This window comes from Papio anubis, chromosome 10 (genome assembly GCF_008728515.1).
Source record: "Papio anubis isolate 15944 chromosome 10, Panubis1.0, whole genome shotgun sequence".
NCBI lineage: Eukaryota > Metazoa > Chordata > Mammalia > Primates > Cercopithecidae > Papio > Papio anubis.
The window spans coordinates 45,195,274-45,209,912 of NC_044985.1; the positions used below are offsets into that span (position 1 = coordinate 45,195,274).

Genomic DNA, 14,639 nt, shown 5'->3' on the forward strand with positions numbered 1-14,639 from the left:
CTCTGCCCAGGTTGGGAGACAACTGCTGCAGTGAATTACCACAAAGAATAAGGGGTAGATCTGCCCCTGCTGAGTTCAAGCAGTGCTCAGTTCAACCTCAAAGTCATCCCAAGGCCCCACCTAGGCAGGGAGGCAAACCTCAACTATGTATTTCTACAGATCATAACAGCTGGTCTCATCCACTCAGTCAGCACTCCACTTAATCTCTGTGGCTCACTGTAACCCTGTCCAATTGCTGAACTCAAATAGTAGTACCATTTGACCAGGGAATACACCTTGTGGCTCAGCCTGATCAGAGGTGATTGTAGTGTCCATCCAGCACCTCAGCCTGATTGTACTGCTCAGCCAGTGCTTTTAATGAATAGCAGAGCCCAGCCAGCAGCCCCATCCAAAGTCAGAGCAAAGGCAGCTGCCCAGCCATCTAGAGAACCCAAAGCAAGCTCTGCCTGCCCAGAATTGTTACCAGTTGGCTCATCCAGAATCACAGACTAAACTAAACAGTGAAGCTCTAGCTGTGACAGCCAGAAAAGGTGGCTGTCTCCTGAAGTTCACGGATACCAATGTGAAAAACACAGATATTAAAAAGACTCAAGAAATCGTGATACAGTCCAAAGAAACTAACAAAGCCCCATCAATGAACCCTAATGAAAGAGAGATCTATGAAATGATAAGGAATTCAGGATAATCCTCTTAAAGAAGTTTAGTGAACTACGAGAATATGGTAGTTCACTCTTATCTGCAGAGGATATGTTTCAAGATACTCAGTGGATGCATGAAACTGTGGCTAGTATTGCACCTTATATATCCTATGTTTTCTTTTATATGTACATACATACCTATGTAAAGTTTAATTTATAAATTGGGAACAGTGAGAGATTAACACAAACAACAAAATGAAATAAAACAATTATAACAATATAGTGGCATCTCTACTCTTGCACTTTGGGTCATTATTAAGTAAAATGAGAGTTACTTGAACACAAGCACTGCAATACTGCAACAGTCAAGCTGATAATTGGGATAGCTACTGAGGGACTAATGAGCAGATAGCATATAGAGTATACTGCATTGGACAAAGGGATAATTCAGGTCCCAGGAAAGATGGAGTCATACAGCGCAAGATTTTATTATGCTACTCAGAATGGTGAATAATTTAAAACTTATGAGGTATTTATTCTGGAATTTTTTATTGAATATTTTTAGACCATAGTTGACCATTGGTAACTGAAACCATGAAAAGTGAAACTGCAGATAAGAGAAAACTACTGTATATAAATAAAATATTAAATAAAATTTGGAAAACAATGCAGAAACAAAATGAATGGTTTAACAAAACATAGAAACAATTCAAAATAAACAAATATAACTACTAGAGATAAACCAAACTGAAAAATGTAATAGAAAGATTCAAAAGTAGGCTTGATCAAGTTGAAGAAATAATCAGTGAGCTCAAAGACAGAATATTTGAAATTATCCAATCAGAGGAGTAGAAAGAATAAACAAATGAAAAAGATTGAAAAAGGTCTATGACAATTATGGGATAACATCATATAGAAGTTAAAAATGGAGAAGGAAGAGAAAAAGACCGGAAAGCATATTTAAAGAACAATGGCAGAATTATTCACAATAGCATAAACATGAAATCAACTTAGGTATCCATCAAATAACATAATTTCATTCTTTTTTTATGGCTAGGTACAAATTAAAGAAAAATGTGGTGCATATGCAACATGGAATACTACACAGCCATAAAAAGAACGAACTCACATTCTTTGCAGCAACACAGATGCAACTGGAGGCCATTATGCTAAGTGAATTAGCACAGGAACAGAAAACCCAATACTACATGTTCTTACTAGTGGGAGGTAAACATTGGGTACACATGGACATAAAGATGTGAAAAATAAATACACTGGGGACTACTAGAGCAGGGAGGATGGAAGTGGGACAAGGCTGAGAAAACTACCTATTGGGTACTATGCTCACTACCTGGGTGACAGAATCATTCATACTCCAAACCTCAGTGTCACACAATCTACCTATGTAACAAACCTGCACATGTACCCTTTGAATCTAAAATAAAAGTTGAAATTATTAAAAAAAAAAAAGGCTGAAAACTTCACTAATCTGCAAAAAGATACTAGCACCCAGGTATGGAAAGCAGAAAGATCTCAATGAAACTTAACTCAAAGGGAATTCACTAAGAGACATAATAATCAAACTATCAAACATCAAAAACAAAATATTCTAAGAGCCTCCAGGGATAAGAAACAGATCACATACAAAGGAGACCCAATACAGTCATTGATGAATTTCTCAGCAGAAACTCTGGAAGCCAGGAGACAGTGGGGTTATATAGTCAAAGTGCTGAAGGAGGAAGAAAAAAACCTCCTGCTAACTGAGAATATTTTACTCCGTACAGCTGTCTTTCTGAAGTGAGGGGGAAATAAAAACTTGCTCAGATGAAAAAAATGAAGGGAGCTTATCACCACCAGTCCTGCCTTATAGAAACTGCTAAAGGAAATTCTTCAAGCTTAAACAAGAGACCACTTATTAATAATGTAAAACTTACAAAAGCACATAATGCAATGGCAGTACACGGACATATTCAGAATGGTCCAGGAAATGTAATGGTGGTGGGTGTTTAAAGCAATTTTATCCTTAGTCTGAGGGTTAAAAGACAAAACTATTAATAATAATTATAGTTAAAATTAATTTCCAAGAAAACCATATTATGGAATGATACAAATTCTGATATCAAAAACATAAAATGTGGAAGGGGGAATAAAAGTGTCCAGTTATTTTATACTACCAAAGTTAAGTTGTTATTAGCTTGAAGTAGACTATTGTATTCTATTTAAGCCTTATGGTAACCACAAATCAAAAATCTACAGTAGATGTGCAAGACAAAAATAGAAGGATTCAAAGCACATCACTACAGAAAACCATCAAACCATAGAGGAAGGCAGCAAGAGAGGAAGAAAGAAACAAAGTATCTATAAAACAACCGGAAAATGATTTAAAATGTCAGTAATAAGTGTTTTCTATCGATAATTGCCTTGAATCTAAATGGATTAAATTCTTTAATAAAAAGAATGCCTGAATGGAGAGAAAACAAGATCCAACTATATGTAGCCTATAAGAGACCCACTTTACTAGTAAGGACAGAGAGAAAGTGAAGGGGTAGAAGAAGATATTCCATGCAAATGGAAACAAAAGAGACTATACTTACATTAGACAAAACATACTTTAAGTCAAAAATGATTTAAAAAGACATTATATAATGATAAATGGGTCAATTTATTAAAAGGATATAAAATTGTAAATATATATGCACCCAACTTTGGAGCACTGAAATATGGAAAGTAAATATTAAGAGATCTGAAGAGACAGATTGAAGTACAATAATATTAAGGGATTTTAATACCTCACTTTCAATGATAGATTATCCAGACAGAAGATTAATAAGGAAACACTGGACTTAAATGGACCTAAAAGATGTATGCCAACAGAATACACATTCTTCTGAAGGGTATACAGAACATTCTGCAGAATAAGTCGTATTAGGCCCCAAGACAGAGTGAACCCAAGTATAAACCATGGACTCCTGTTAATACTAATGTATCAATATTTATTCATCAATTATAACAAATACACTACACTAATGCAGTATGTTAACAGGCCGGGTGTAGTGGCTCATGCCTGTAATCCCAGCACTTTGAGAGGCTAGGGTGGGAGGATTACTTGAGGCCAGGAGTTCAAGACTGACCTGGGCAATATGGCAAGATCATCTCTACAAAAAAATAAAAAAATTAGCTGGGCCTTGTGGCACACATGTAGTTGTAGTTACTCTGGAAGATTATATGGTAAGATCCTTTGAACCTAGGAGTTTGAGGCTGCACTGAGCTATGATTGCACCACTGCACTCTAGGCTAGGTGACAGAGTAAGACCCTGTTCCTAAACAAAGAAACAAAAAGATGTTTATAACAGGGGGCTGTGGGGCAGGGGAAGGAGTCGAGGTGGTAGTGTATGGGAGCTCCCTGTACTTTCTGTTCACTTTTTCTATAAAACTAAAACTGCACTAAAAGTGAAGTCTATTAATTTATTTTTTTAAAAAAGGACACAGGAGCCAGGTTGGAAGGACTCTATTGGCCAAAGTTGTGATGATTTGAACATCTAAAAGATTGTTATTCAGTCCCTGGCCAATCGTTCATTGTCTTTCCTCCCTGCTCTATTCTCATCCCTTGGAAACTGCTGAATGGCTTCATATTACTATAGATAACTTGCACTTTATAGAATTTATAAAAAAGGGAATCAAATTATAAGTATTCTGTTTTGTCTGGCTTACTTCATTCAGCTAGTTATTTTCAGATTAATCCATGTTTGTTGTGTGCAGCAATAGTTTGTTCTTTTTGAGTAATATTCCATCGTGTGGATATACCACAATTTGTTTATTCACCTCTTAATGACATTTAGACTGTTTTCATTTCTTGACTATTACAAATAAAGCTGCTATGAACACTCTTATAAAAATTATTATTTAATAATTATTGAGGCATTTTGAATCTGCAAAAAATCCATACATCCTTAATGATAAAATGATAATGCCATAAAACCAATTTATCTCTATGGGAGGCTATTATTAAGCCAAATAATTAATTTGAAAATTATTAACTTGAGGGAAATAATTAAGCATTTATTTGTCTTTCCAATAGGAACTATATTTCAAGGTAACCAAATGAAAAGGGAAACTGTATGTTACAAAATGATGCCCCAGTTAAAGAAGAAAGCTCCGGTTTTACAAAACAGTGGCATAGGTGTAGGGAAAAAGGCTAGAACCAGAAAATTACCATTTCACAATACCTATCAAAATTATTATAGTAGAACATGAGTATTCATTGGTGTTAAAACAAATAGGTGAATGGTTGAAAGCAAACTGGACATTTGATGCTAAAGTAATAACATGCAGATTCCTCACTGAAATAAAAAGAAACTGTATAATGGAGGTGTTGTGCTGTCACCACTAGCACAGTGATTAATGGTAGGAAACAATATTATGTATCTTCAGCCATGATGCAGTATGAACCATGTAACCTCACTTATGATGTATTTTAGCCAAAAAAAATTTTAATTTGAATCCAGGCAAATCTTTAAATCTAACTTCTAGTTGATTTTTTTCAGGAAATTCAAGGGATAGTTACTGAACTAACTAAACCACAAGGAAGCAACCAGATAAATCTGGAAAGGTGAGATTTTATGGGACAAATGCCCCTATAGCTTCAACCAGTTGGTGTCATGAAAAAGTGAAGGATTTAAAAGAGACTTAATGGCTGAACAACCAAATGCAATGTGTGGTTCTATTTTGGATGCAGTTTTGGAACACCAGCTGTAAGATATTTTGATAGAAATTGCAGAGGGGGGTGGGATTTTAATGAACTGGCTATTAGATGATACTAAGGAGTTTCTGTTATATTGGTGAAAATGTTGTCTTAGCTGTACAGAAATGTCTAATTGCATTAAGATAATGTGGCACAGAGATAGACAAATTGACTGATGGACTACAGAATCCAGAAACAGTTTGAGGCTTGATATAGTACTAACATGGCACTGCAGATCATTAACAGAAAAGTGGTCTATTTAATTAATGGTACTGAAATAAACTGATTCACCATAAAGAAAAAAATGAAATTGAATTTCTACTTTACACCATATATAAAAATCAATTACAGGTGCACAAAAGACATAAATGTGAAAGACATAAATTTAAGACTTATAAAATAGAACACAATCTCTTCATGATTTTGGTGTAAGAGATAATTTCCTAAATGTAACTAAAAATTTTTAACCATTTAAAGAGTAAAAGATCAATAAATTTGATTTCATTATAATCAAGAGCATGTAAAGAAAATAAAAACAAAAAAACAAATCATATACTGGGAGAAGATATTCACAAGACATAAAATTGGCATAATGTTGTTATCCAGAATATGTAAACAATTTTTATAATTCCATAAGAACAAATAAGCAATTTGAAAATATAGACAGTGAGCATTTTAGTGGAATTATGATTGCAAGTAAATCAATGAAAAAGATTCTAAACCTCACTAGTAATAGATGATTTATCATAATGAGATATTATTTTACACTCATTAGTTTGGTTAAATTAAGTCTGGCAATCAAAAATCTTGATATGTATATGGAGGAACAGGAACATTTATATATAGCTAGTAGGAGTGTAAAGTACATTCCTTGTGGAAAAAACTTTTAAATTCAAATTGTACACGTGGTCTATACCTAGCTATTTTGTGTAGGTATAGGTTTTAGATAAACTCTTAAGTACATCAGCATACATGAACAAAAATACTTGTAGTAACATTGTGATAGCAAAAAAACTGAAAATAAGTCAATCGTCATTTGACCAGAGAATGGATTAAGAAACTACATTGTCACACAGCAAGAATGAATATAACAGCTTCACATAATAATATAGATGGATCTTAGAAATAATGTTGAGTAAAGAAATCAAAACAGTTTGATATTTTTATAATGCTTTTAAAAAAGGGAAAACTAAAGATTACATGGCTTAGTGATCCATATATATGTGGAAAAAACTTTTTTTTGTAAGCAAGGGAATGGTACTATTCAGGATAGTTGTCACTGAGGGAGGCAGGGATGTGATCAAAGAGGTAACACAGTGTTAATGCTATGGGTAATGTTCTCATTCATAAAATAACCAGTGGGTTAGTATATTTTGGGTATGTATTAATTATTTTAAAATTGAAATTAAAATAGAATTTATGAAGGATTTCTGGCAAATGCTGCATTGCATTCTTCTGTATGAATATTTATTCACCAGTAAGGATGAAAAATAATATTCTTACCTTTAGAATATTTTGTTTGATGTTGAAAATAGTTTAATAGCTAAATAGTTTAATAGCTAAATAGTTGAGATGGTGCTTTTTTTTTTTTTTTTTTTTTTGAGATGGAGTCTTGTTCTGTCGCACAGGCTGGAGTACAGTGAGGTGATCTCCACTCACTGCAATCTCCGCCCCGGGGTTCAAGCGATTCTCCTGCCTCAGCCACCCTAGTAGCTGGAATTACAGGGCCCGCTACCATGCCTGGCTAATTCCCATGTTTAGTGGAGACAGGGGTTTCACAGTGTTGGCTAGGCTGGTGTCGATTTCCTGACCTCAAGTGATATGCCCGCCTGGGCCTCCCAAAGTGCTAGGATTACAGGAGTTAGTCACCGCACCCTGCCAAGATCGTGCTATTTTTACTAGATCTTTCCTAGGAGAAAAAATGGTGTTAACTCTGTTTCTTCATTTGGATAGCCTAATGTACATTTCCTAATTCCTTTTCCCCATGGCATCTAAAATGGCATAATCTCTGAGAGGATATACCTAATTGAAATATCTCAATGGTGTTGAAGTAAGCCTTGGTATAGATTTTATTTCATTTGATATAGTACCTTAGAATTCATTAGTATGAAATTTATTCTGGAAGTAAAGTGAGAGTAACTATATAATTTAGTGTTTTATTACTATTTTAAAATATTTACTAGTCTGTTTTCACATTACTATAACGAAACACCTGAGACTGGGTCATTTATAAAGAAATACCTGAGACTAGGTAATTTATAAAGAAAAGAGGTTTAATTGGCTCACCATTCCCCAGGCTGTACAGGAAGCACGGCGGCTTCTGGGGAAGCCTCAGAAAACTTTTACTCATGACAGAAGGCAAAGCAGGAGCAGGCATCTTACATGGCAGGAACAGGACTGAAAGAGAGCGAGGTGGTGCCACACACTTTAAACCAACCAGATCTTGTGAGAACTCACTCACTATTGCGTCACAATACCAAGGGGGAAAATCTGCCCCCATGATCCAATTGCCTCCCACCAGGCCCCACCTCCAACAATGGGGACTATAATTCTTCAAGATATTTGGGCGGGGATACACATCCAAACCACATTGTTAGACTCAGCTGATCTTTTAGAAATGTGTAGTTTTACCAACTGTATGGAAATAATTCCAAGATAATGTGATGAATTTTGTTTCTTTTTCTATAGTACACGTTCTCAGCGGCATTACAAAAATATTCTTCAGAAACGACCTAGGCACTACATACAAGCTTTTAAAATCCTATTTGTCGATTTCATATAAGGCACAGTTCAGGGAAGCAGCCACCAAATTTTCGTATGGTGCTAGTTAATAACTAGATGCGGATAAAATACTATCACAAAATATGAGCCAAAACTGTTCCTAAGGATCTCTACCAGAGATAGTTTAGATTTCACAGTAGCTGCCAATTTATAACTGGGTGAGGGTACTGCCTTTAGGCAAAATTGCTAAGCAAGCAAAATATGTCTTCAGTGTTTCATGAGTCTTACCCCCACCCATCCATCTTTAAACTTTATACAATTTGTATTAGTTTCTTTTTTCTTTTCTTTCTTCTTCTTCTTCTTTTTCTTTCTTTCTTTCTTTTTTCTTTTTCTTTCTTCTTCTTTTTTTTTTTGAGACAGTGCCTCGCTCTGTTGCCCAGGCTGGAGTGCAGTGGTGTGATGTCAGCTCACTGCAGCCTTCTCCTCCTGGCTTCAAGCAATTCTCCTGCCTCAGCCTCTCAAGTAGCTGGGATTACAGGTGTGAGCCAGCGCACCTGGCTAATTTTTGTATTTTTAGTAAAGATGGGGTTTCACTATATTGGCCAGGCTGGTCTTGAACTCCTGACCTCAAGTGAAACACCCGCCTTAACCTCCCAAAGTGCTAGGATTACAGTCATGAGCCACAGGGCACGGCTGAGTTTCTGACTTTTCCTTCCAGGCTTTTTTTTTTTTTTTTTTTCAAGCTAGGCAAACACACATGTACACACAGACACATTCTTGCATCTCCTTTTTCACAAAAAGGGTAGCATGTTTTCTGTCTTGCTCTTTTCATAAAATAGATCCTGGAGTTCATCCCATGTTAGTATATAGAGGTCTTCCTCATTCTTTTCTGTAGCTGGGTGTTATCTATACATTTTGTGGAAGTATCATAGTTCAGCTAACCTATCCCTATTAAATGATATATTTGAATTGTTTTCAGTTGTTCGGTATGACAATGCAACGGTGAATAACCTTGTTCATATGGTGTCTTGTATTTCTTGAAGTGGTTCTTCAGGGAAGGTTGCTAGAAGTAGGATTGCTGGTTCAAAGGTAAATATATATATCTGTATTTTTTTTTTTTTAATATTACCAACTTCTCAGTAGGAATCACACAATTTTGTACTTCAGCCACAAATGTTTGAGAGTGCCTGTTTCCCTACAGCCTTGACGATGGAGTGTGTTGTCAAACTTTTGGATTTTTGTCGATATGATTGGTTAAAAAAATGAATCTCAGTATAGTTTAATTTGCATTTCTGAGATAGGTAGAGTATATTTTAATTTGTTGATGGGTCATTAGCATTTCTTTTTGTGTAAACTGTTATTTTCCTATTATTCTGTTAGATTTTCTTCTTAGGTTTTTAGATCTCTTGGTATATATCTGTGGCTACACACATAATACAGATGTATATACTTTTGTCATGCAAATTTATTTTGTATTTATAAAATCAAACATCATATTTGTTTTATGCCTTCTGGATTTTAAGTCATAGTTAGAAAGGCTTTCCTACTCCCAGGTTGAAAGGTATTCAGCCATTTTTTTCTTTGAGTACTTACATAGTCATAATGTTCTCTGTTAAGCATTAATTAGAACAAGGGAATTAGATTAATTGAATCCAAGAATGTTATTTTCAGTGGGTTTGGTTTTGGCCCAAACAGATTCTCCTGTGTACAAGTGCTTGGATGAGCATTGCCAAAATACTGCTTCCTAAGCCTTGTTTTTCCATTTGCATTTGATTGGCCAATTCCCCTTTTGATTGACACATTTAATAAAGCATGGTAATATAATTAATCAAATAGCAGCCAAGGCTTTCAGGCCTGTCTTTCATTCATCTTTAAAGGTGACTTTGCTCTCTACTCTCATCCATTAGGCATTTAAAGTTTTACACTTATGAGGCATTCTTAACTTTCTAATTTCCAGGTTCTTGTGGGAAGCCTTACTGCTTACAAGTACTTAGAATACGTTGTATTAAATAATTGTGTTTAGGCATAATTTTAATGAGTTACTCAAGAACTATTTAGCTATCTCAATTGTTTAAAATACAGATAATATAGAGTGAGGGAGGGGAGAGATGGAGAAAGGTTATGAGATGTGTTCAATACAAAGAAAGCTTTTAATGGGTGTTAATATTCAGTAAAGTATTTCAGAAGTACACTGCTTTTCGTACATTTTTTGCTGCATGCTCTAGCTTTAGCCCTCAGACCTCCCATGCAGACAGCACATATGTTCAATGGGGCTGTGCTGTTACAGTTAGTATCTAATGATGTGTGCTCTTAGTCTGTGGTAATGTTCTCGGGGAAGCTGAATTAGGCTCAGGATGTTACCTAAAAAGGACTTCATTGCTTACTAAAGATGTATTTTTGTTTCTTTTCCCCACTTTATTTGATACTATGTTTCTAAGATTTTTCTTTCTATAAATCACCACATTTCTTAAATTCTATTCTACTCCACCCTGAAAATCAAAAGCTGACCCAATCACCACAATTTTATATAAATGCATACTGTTAAGCAACACTCAGTCTTCTGAAGCAATCTCTAGTTGAGGAGCTCTAAGCATTTATTAAGTACAGCTTTCTAGTCTTTTCATTTAATCAGAATTAGGGCTAAGGGGACAGGGAAGATGGCAGATTTTGAATTTTCTTCAATTCTGTGATTCCTACATATGCAATATGGGGCACATCATGAAGTGATTTTGTATAACTGGTTGTGGTGACAACTTTTTCAAAAGGAAAATTATTCCTTTGTATGAAACTGTTACAACTGGGGCAAATTCACATATATGGCTTTGGGACTTACTACTTCTTCCTTATAGAACTGGGGAGATTGACAAATCTTTTTTGTGACTAGAAAAATACCTTATATGGTTAGTAAGATAAAACCAAAAAGTTCTATTTAAAAAATTATTAATAATTATTTCTGAGTTTTGGGGTGGGAGGTGATCAAGGGAAGGCGGTTGTATTTAAGAAGACTGTACTGGACTCGGATCATTTTTGTTATGTAGCAGAAGACTGTTGGTAACATTTCAAGAGGGAGATGAGAAAAAGAGATCCCAAAGTTATTCCTTGTGATTTGAAGTTGGAGAAAGCTTCCAGGAATGAACAAGGAATCTCTGAGGAGGGCAAGTTAGAAAGGGAATGGGCCTGGTTGACAGAATGAGACAGATGTGAGAGTGGGAGTGGGTGGTAACGGAGGTAGTTCTGAATCTTTGAGGCAGTGGATTCTAAAACTGATTCCAACATTTTTGGGATCAGTTTTAATAATGGGAAGAGGTTGTATGTGTGAACCTGGATCTGGGCCCTAAGAACTGAAATATTTGGCACTTGGGCTTGTTAAAAATGATTTTGCCTTTATTGAGCATAACATGAGGGGTCACATTCAACTTTCAGAGAAGAGGACGCAGGCTCCAATTCTACATTCTGTTTCTATCCTTCAGGGGTAGTTTTTCAACCTCAGAAAACATTTTCTGAGTTTAGGTTGTATTTTGCTTCCATGAAATTTGTTTTAGTTCAGGCATTTCTTAGAGAATTTTTGTTGTAACAGGATAGAGTTGGACTTTTCCTGCTAAGATCCTAATGATAAGGTTGAGCGTACAGGCAACCTTTTATGTTTTAAGGCATAAACGGGGGGCTAGACTCTGCACCTGCTTGGGGCTTATTAAGAAATAAAGAGGCTCTGCTGTTCCTAATCATCCCATCAGCACCAACCTTGTCATTCTCTCTCCTCTCCTCCCTCTCAGAAGCAGATCAGAAGACTAGGGTGAAAAAAGCACTGGAGCTATGAGTCGTTAGCCTAGAGAGAAAGGGCTGTGGTTTTTATTTTCTTTTCTCGAGGGGAAGAAGAGGGATACTCAGCACCCCAAAGCCAAGCAAGGGGACAGTTATGTGTAATGGTTTTTATGTTCTCCTGGTTTGAAGTTTGCTTATGCTGCTGACTTGGTGATCTGCCCGGTTCCCATTTGAACAGGAGAATAGATAATTGGAAAGAGAATGCATGATGGGGTGAAGGGCAGTGGGGAGCAGCCTGCAGTCTCATTAGGCTTAGAAAGGATGTGTGAGTTTCTTGAGTCAAGTGGAAAGGTAGCTGGGCCTTAGCCATCTTGACAGAAGCCTACCCAAGACAGCTTGCCACCAGGCAAGTATATCCTGGCAGAAAGAGGATGTAAAGTGAATTGTTCTCCAGGGTACACACTGAGGGAGCATTGGAAGAGGATAAACTGGAGACAGATTTACCACCTTATGAAACCACATTTGCCTAATGAAAGAACCAGCATTTTAATGCCTGCCACACAGAGTTCATAAATACCCAGCTTTGGCCAAGAAAGGATAACAACAGGGATCCAATAAGAAAAAGCCACTTGTCACTTTTAAACTTCTTCCTCCTTACCACAACAAGCCAGGACAAAGGGGCCTGTAAATGGGGCTGGGGGAGGAAGAATGAAAGATCAGATTACTTTCTTTCTTACTCTTAAGTCTTTCAGGCTAAGGATTGGACAACACTTCAGGGGAAGGGATGAAGTGAGCTCTTAAGTTGGAAATTTCAAACTGGACTGGCTGTTTTATATCTGAAAAATGATCCAGAAAGGTCTTCAGTCCTTCCAAGATGTCAGTTAGGAAATGACAGGGATGGGAAAAGGTAGAATGGAGCTAGTACAGCTGAAGGCAGCAATGGGAGAAATATGAAATCCTTCAATGCCTTGTATCCTGTCTCAACCTACAGCTGCCTACCCCTTCATGTTCCATTAAAGGCCCTGTTTCATAAAACCCAAAACTTATCTTGATTCATGCCTATATGTTGACTGTCACCCGAACCTGACCCATGTTCACTTGTAGGACTGTGCAAAAGTGACTGAGGGAAGGAATGAAAGGAATTACAGGACCTAGTAGTCCCTGTTCAACTTGACTGCAAGTCCTCTTCCATGAGTAGAATAATAGGATGATATTCTGGAAGACTTACTACCACCAGTCCAAGGTATTGTCCAAGCACTCAGATTGTTATGGAAGCAGGAGCTCCTGCCTTAGATTCTGGGTTCAGTTTCTTCCTGCCAAGGCCAGCTTTTACCTAACAGTAATACTTTTTACAGCTTACAGTGGGGATAGACTGTTTCCTCAACTACCTTATTACTAATGGCCTAGACAGACAAACATTGCCCCGGGATGATTTTTGCGCTCCAAATTATGGTTAAGTAATATTCTGTTTATGTATCACAACTTTTAAATTTTTCCACATAGTTTACATAGTCCACTTAAAATTCTATTAGGAATATGTGTCATACTTTTCCTAATTTTGGACATTGAGGTGTTTTTTTCCTTTAGAGTTGTTTCTATTTTTGTGTACCTATTATTTTCTTTTTGTGAATTTTGAATTTCTTTATTTTAATTTTTGTGGATTATTTGTTCAACAGAAGAATTTACTGGTTGTAAACATTTAAACATGTTTAATACTCTTGAAATATGTCAACAATATATCTTTTTTTTTGAGACGGAGTCTCGCTCTGCTGCCCAGGCTGGAGTGCAGTGGCGTGATCTCAGCTCACTGCAAGCTCCGCCTCCCAGGTTCACGCCATTCTCCTGCCTCAGCCTCCCAAGTAACTGCGACTACAGGCGCCCGCCACTATGCCCGGCTAATTTTTTTTTTTTTTGTAATTTTAGTAGAGACGGGGTTTCACTGTGTTAGCCAGGATTGTCTCGATCTCCTGACCTTGTGATCCACCTGCCTCGGCCTCCCAAAGTGCTGGGATTACAGGCATGAGCCACCGCGCCCGGCCTCCACAGTATATCTTTAAAAATATTTTAAAATTGTCATTTGCTGTTTTCAAACTTTCCTATACACCCCTATTAATCTTTTGAACACACTTTAAAAAAAACATTCTTGTGTTAAAAAGTTTTAATGGTTCCCATCATCTCTTAGTTTGGATGAGTTAAAACTAATATTAATTTTTTATTCTGGTCTGGTTCCAAAAGTTCTTTTAATCCTTGTACCTACTACTTTCTAATGTGAAATCCTTGCTCGCTATCTTAAAATATACTACTTCAACATCTTTGCTATACTGTTTCATCTACATAGAATGCCCTCTCTCCACTTTTAGGTCTCAGGAAATTCTAGCTACTTATTAAGGTGTACTTTTCAGGAACATACTATTTTTATAAAGTTTTACTTGCCCATTCCTGCCCTGTACAAACACTTCTCTCAGCTCTGAACATTTAAAGTACTTACTTTTTTATGTTAACTTTTACCATCATTTCTTTTGCTGTCTTGTATTGTAACTATGAAAGATTGCCTGAGATAAAATGCTCCAGATTGGACAAACAGAACATAAAACAAACCAAACCAAAAAGACCCCCAAACACATCCACTTTGATGAGAACAGTAGAAGCTACAAAAACTGTTATTTCAAAACGGATGCGCTCTGTCTTGCAAGAAGAGATAGAGATTTGAGCAATTCTAGGTGTAGGTTCTTTATTTCGGGGAAAAAATGGAAAGGGTTCTTTAGCTGAAGTGGAAC

General features: G+C 36.4%; 1 long non-coding RNA gene across 1 annotated transcript in view; it reads right to left on the bottom strand.

Moving 5' to 3' along the window:
* LOC108581304 overlaps nucleotides 1-7,703 on the bottom strand; it is a 50,907-nt gene extending 43,204 nt beyond the window's left edge. Inside the window, exon 1 of the long non-coding RNA XR_001893304.3 lies at nucleotides 7,666-7,703. This is a non-coding gene — a long non-coding RNA (uncharacterized LOC108581304). The remainder of the gene's footprint in view (nucleotides 1-7,665) is intronic.
* Nucleotides 7,704-14,639: the final 6,936 nt, after the last annotated feature.